Source organism: Octodon degus, unplaced genomic scaffold (genome assembly GCF_000260255.1).
Source record: "Octodon degus isolate 3935 unplaced genomic scaffold, OctDeg1.0 scaffold00164, whole genome shotgun sequence".
NCBI lineage: Eukaryota > Metazoa > Chordata > Mammalia > Rodentia > Octodontidae > Octodon > Octodon degus.
In genome coordinates, this window is record NW_004524740.1 from 326,047 (window position 1) to 331,372 (window position 5,326).

The window sequence follows — 5,326 nt, forward strand, 5'->3', positions numbered from 1 at the left end:
CATCAACCTCAGCCATGGAAGAGAAAGTTACAAAACCAAATCCTCTTGATCGTTTGCTTGCAGGATCCCTCATAACCACACAGTCTGTCAGTTTTCCCCATTGCTAATAGTAGTTCCTCAGACTTTCTTCTGTGGTTTCAAAACTTAAGCCACCAATAAAGAGCTTACGAAACTGTTCCTTTTCTCTCTTTTTCCTCTCCAAAGGAACAGTTTCTAAAGTTTTCTCCATCGCGGACTCAGTCGCTTCAGCCCGATTTCCCACAACCGAGCGAGATGAGAGAGATCTCCGAGGACGAACACGAACCAGACTCGTCCTGGCGCTGTAGTGAGAACTGCCGCCGCTCGAGAAACACCGCTAACTGCACGTCCACACGCCACCCGGCACTGCCCCCAATATGTTCTTGATAGCCAGGAAAGATAACCTCTCAATGACTCCTTTCATTTAAAAACCATTTTTACACTGGTTCTCTACTGGAAAAAAATAAGGAAAAGGGGAAGAAGTTCCTTATGGCATGCCTTTATGACCACATGACAAGATCCTGAGTGTAGAGATTCCTATAGGATCTATTTGACTTCTGCTTGGCTTCTGAGTTATAAAAGCCTGCCAAGGGGAAACAGCTATTCTAAATGAGTAACTTCAACCAGCCTCCCCTCACCTGAGACCAGATTCAGGGAAGCCAGAACCCAATCCTTCTTCTGCCTTCTCAATATTCTCTCGCTTTGCCCCATTGGTCTATGCCAAGAACTGAGCTCTAAGCTCTCCTATGGGGCTTTGTTCAGGAACAGAACTGGAGCCAGCCACAGGAGCTTTCCTTTGAGGAAGTAACCACTGGAGAATGGGAATGTCTCACTAAGGAGCATGTCCCTCCTTTCACAACGGAATCAAGACTATGAAAGGAGCAATTTGAAGGATTTTCAGAAAACTCTGACAAATTGAAAGATGAATTTATAAGCTTATTGTGATAGACTTCCCCAGCACAGTAGGACAAAGAGAAAGTTTGCTGCCTGACACTTTACGTCTCATGTTTCCCAACTATTTGGTTGGCCACCATTTCCACCCCTTGGAGGAGGCTGTAATGCGTTCTCAACACAGAAACCAGACCAAAATCCAATTATTAAATTTTATGAACCTTTTATTACTGGACCCAAGACCACTTGACCATACTCACACAGGAGCGGACAAACAGCCAGGAGCCTTAGAAGTATAGAGGTTTTAAAGGTAGAAACCACATCCTGTTTGACAAATAAATTTGTCATTTAACATAGAACAGTACCTATAGGGACAGCATGACCATTACTCAGTGTACATTTTTTCTGGGAGCATTGTTTCCTGGGAGCTCTGTCTATTGGTGATTGATCAATGGTACACCAAGCCTCCTTGCGGTCTTCCAAGGAAGCAGGGTCACAGAGAGTTGAGCAGATAATTTCTTACATTTACTTTTATATTAACTCATCACATTACTTTTACATTAACCCTTTACAGAGGCCACAGAGAATGGACTTATTGGTCACAGGTGAGCCCTCAGAACACAGAGCAAGATGAAAGAAACATCTCATAATTTTCCTCCTAACAAAAAAACAGAGGAAAAGGAAACAAGGACAACTCTCTGGAGGACTCATACCCAGGATGTAATTCACAAAAGTCACAGTTGAAATAATTAATGCTGAAAGATGTTTTTCTCTTGCCAATTAGAATTTTTGTTTTGCTTTGGGTTTTGTTTTTGCTTTTTTAAGGCAGTGTCTCACTATGTAGCCCAGGCTACCCTCAAACTCACAGTGATACTCCTGCTTCAGATTCCCAAGTACTGGGATTACAGGCATGTGACAGGACACCTAGCCCACTGATATAGATTTGGAAAGGAGGGGACAAGGAAATTTTTTTCCTCTTTTTACTGGGCACTATAGACAAGAATCTGTGAAAATTGGCTTTGATAATAATTCTTACTGTTGTAGGCAGCTGAATTAGAAAGAAATATTATAGGGAGACAGACAGGGCCAGGCCCTCAAGGAGATAAAATGGAAGACAAAGTGACTTTGTAACTTAGAAGAGACAGACACTCCCATATGGGCCACACCTCAAGACCAAGACAAAAGAAGAAACACATCTACATACTTCCCTAGGGATGGGCATCAGGGATTGATTTTTTTTTTTCTTTTTTTTTGTAGAACTGGAGATTGAACTCAGGCCCTTGTGCTTGCCAGGCAAGTGCTTATTCCACTAAGCCATCCCCCTGGCCCCAGGGATTGATATTCTAAAAAGGTATCAATCACCTTGAAAGAGTCCAAATGAGTCACTAGCCCAACACCCAACAGGAAGAGGCCCTGTCCCGTATTCGTGCCTGCTTGTTACTTGACTCTCTTCCCCATTTGATACTGGATTTAATTTTCCCTGAGCAATGGTGCTTGTAATCTCATTGGTTGACCATAGTTTTGTCTCACCTCATGCCCATGAGTGAGTTCTCATGTCTTCACTACCTTAGACTTGCCTCACCACATGGTTTTCATCTATAAAAGTCCCTGGAAGAGACAGCTTCTCGGGGTCCTCCTCGGGTCCCTCTCAGACAGGAGCTTTCTTTCCCTCAATAAATACATTCTGCTCATGACCTCTGTTTGTTCCTAAAATTCATTCTTTGGTTTTAGAGAACACAAACTCATCCCAGGTACCTTTTACTTTGGGAGATCAGTTTTTCTCCTTGTGTCATTTGGAGGTTCCCTGTATCATTACCTTCTGTTGGTTTTTCTTGACTCACCCATGATCACATTCAGCCTCCAGGGTAAGAGGGCTATTTCAATCTTTTAGGATCTCAACCTCCTTTCCAAAAATTGTAGAGGAAGCAAAATTTAAATTCTAACCTCTGGGCCAGGAGTTCAATTCCAGGTTCCACCTAAATAAATGCACACACACACACACTATGTGTGGAAGCAAAAAGAGATAATTATTTGGGGGCTGGTATTGTAGCTTAGTGATAAAGTGCATGCTTAGGATTTACAAGGCTGTGGGCTCGATCCTCAACACAAAAAAAAAATGAAAAGAAAGAAAAGAGGAAGAAAAGAAAAAAAGAATTTGTTATGGTTTTGATACAGGGAAACGTCCAAACGACACAGGGAGAAAAACTGATCTCTTAACCTAAAACGTACCTGGGACGAGTTTGTGTTCTCTAAAACCGAAGAATGAATTCTAGGAACAAAAGGAGATTATGAGCAGAATATATTTATTGAGGGAAAGAAAGCTCCTGTCTGAGAGAGGGACAAGAGGGGGTCCCAAGTGGGTGGTCCCCACGAAGCTGTCTCTTCCAGGGACTTTTATAGATGAAAACCATGTGGTGAGGTAGGTCTAAAGTGGTGGAGAAGACATGGGAACTTGCTTAGGTGGGCATGAGGTGGGACAAAGCTATGGTCAGTCAATGAGATTACAAACACCATTGCTCAGGTAAAATTAATTAAATCCAGTACCAAATGGGGAAGTGAGTCACATAGCAAGAGGGCATGAATACGGACAGGGTCTCTTCCTGTTGGGGGTTGGGCTAGTGACTCATTTGGGCTCTTTCAAGGTGATTGATACTTATTTAGACTATCAATCTCAGATGCCCATCACTAGGGAAGTATGTGACTGTATTTATTTACTCTTGTCTTAAGATCTGGCCCACAGCAGAGGATTGTCCATCGGTAGCTGCAAGATCACCTTGTCTTCTATATTGTCCTTGAGGGCCTGGCCCTATCTAACTGCCTATAATATTTCTGTCTAATTCAGTTGCCTACAATAGTTTGTGTCTAATGGTCCCCCCAAAGCCTCATGTAAGTTGTGGGGCACAGGCCACTGGAGGAGCAAAGAGTGGCCAGAAGACCAGAGCAGGACCCGAGGGGTGGGGCCAGAGAGGCACAAACCATTAAACTGGCTAGCCTGTGCTTTCTCAGAGATGTGAAGAGGGTTATCCTGGATATGGCAGCGCCCCAGCCTCTCCTCCAGTGTCTTTAAATCTCCAGTAACTGTGAGCTAAATAAACCTTTCCTTCACTCATTTTGAGCATTAGGTATTTGTCCCAGCAATGAGAGAAGAGTAACGAATACAAGATTATTTTAACAAGGTCTGTCTATACAGAACTTTGAAGTTGTGGCTTCCACCGAAGAACAATTCAGTACATCTTCCACATGGAAATTTTTCTTTCCAGTGTTTAGAAAGAAAAAAGATCAGGAGGGCCTCCTAGCATCTGCCTTTAGTTCAAACTAATGCAATAATGACATGTTTGGGGGTGACACAATCTGCCACTCTTTAGTACCTTTGGGCAAGCAGAACTTTGTTTTATAGGGTAAGGCTCTTGGATTCTGCACCTAGCAAGTGCCACTCCTCAACAAGAGCACAACACTCAGAACAGCTTCTCATACTGACCTGTGGGAAACCAGGAGAGAAGAAGGGCTTCCATCCTAATTGTGTCACTTTGGTACTGGGTCCCCCGAAAGGTTTGTGCCTTCCATTATCTCCATGTTTCATGGAGTTTGGGAAGAGCCTTCTCCTGCATTGCTTGCCCACCTTCATTTTCCTCTTCAAAGGCTTGTGTTCAGGCTGCACTGGGAAGCCAGCTGGACCACGGAGGCCCAGCCTCCCCTGCTCAGAGGCACTGAGAACTATCTCTGCCTAGACTACACCATGGAAAATACGCCCACCCACCATGTGGGAGAATGCAGAGTAGGAAGGGCCCACCGGACCGTCAACCCAAACAGGATACAGAATGGAACGCACACCGCGACTACAGCTCTGCAGAAATATATCTGCCAGTAGACTAACACCAGAAATGAATAAGCAAAAATGAAAAGCAACTGCATCTACGGTGGTAAAAAATAGGGAGGAGTTTTCTCTCATGGCTCTCTATTTTTTATCTTTCTGTAATGCCATTACATAGCTCTTGTAAAGAGAGTTAAATTTTTAAAACTTCCTCAGTGTGGAAAATGCTGTACTCTAAACATTTCCTACTGTGTAAGTATCTGAGTAATCACAATGATTTGGAAAAAAATCTAGAAACTAAAATTAACCAGTAGGTCCATGTCACAAATATTTTAAGTATTCTCAACATGAAATCAAATAAATTTCCTGTCAATGTGGAAGTTGAGGCCTTTCAGTTTGATGTGCAAGAGGTAGAACATAGAGGCTAAAGTGAATTTCTGGGTCAAATAGAGATGTATTCAAGCTGAGCATAGTGGTGCATGCCTTTTATCCCAACACCTGTGAGGCTGAGGCAAAAAGAATGCCACAACTTCAAGGCCAGCCTGGGCTACATAGTGTGTCCAAGGCGCCAGCCTGAACTACATAGCAAGACCCCATCTAAAAAAA

At 43.2% G+C, this 5,326-nt stretch overlaps 1 pseudogene; it reads right to left on the reverse strand.

Moving 5' to 3' along the window:
• The window catches only part of LOC101576835, a 1,241-nt pseudogene extending 854 nt beyond the window's left edge, over positions 1–387 (reverse strand).
• Between the last annotated feature and the right edge of the window lie 4,939 nt (positions 388–5,326).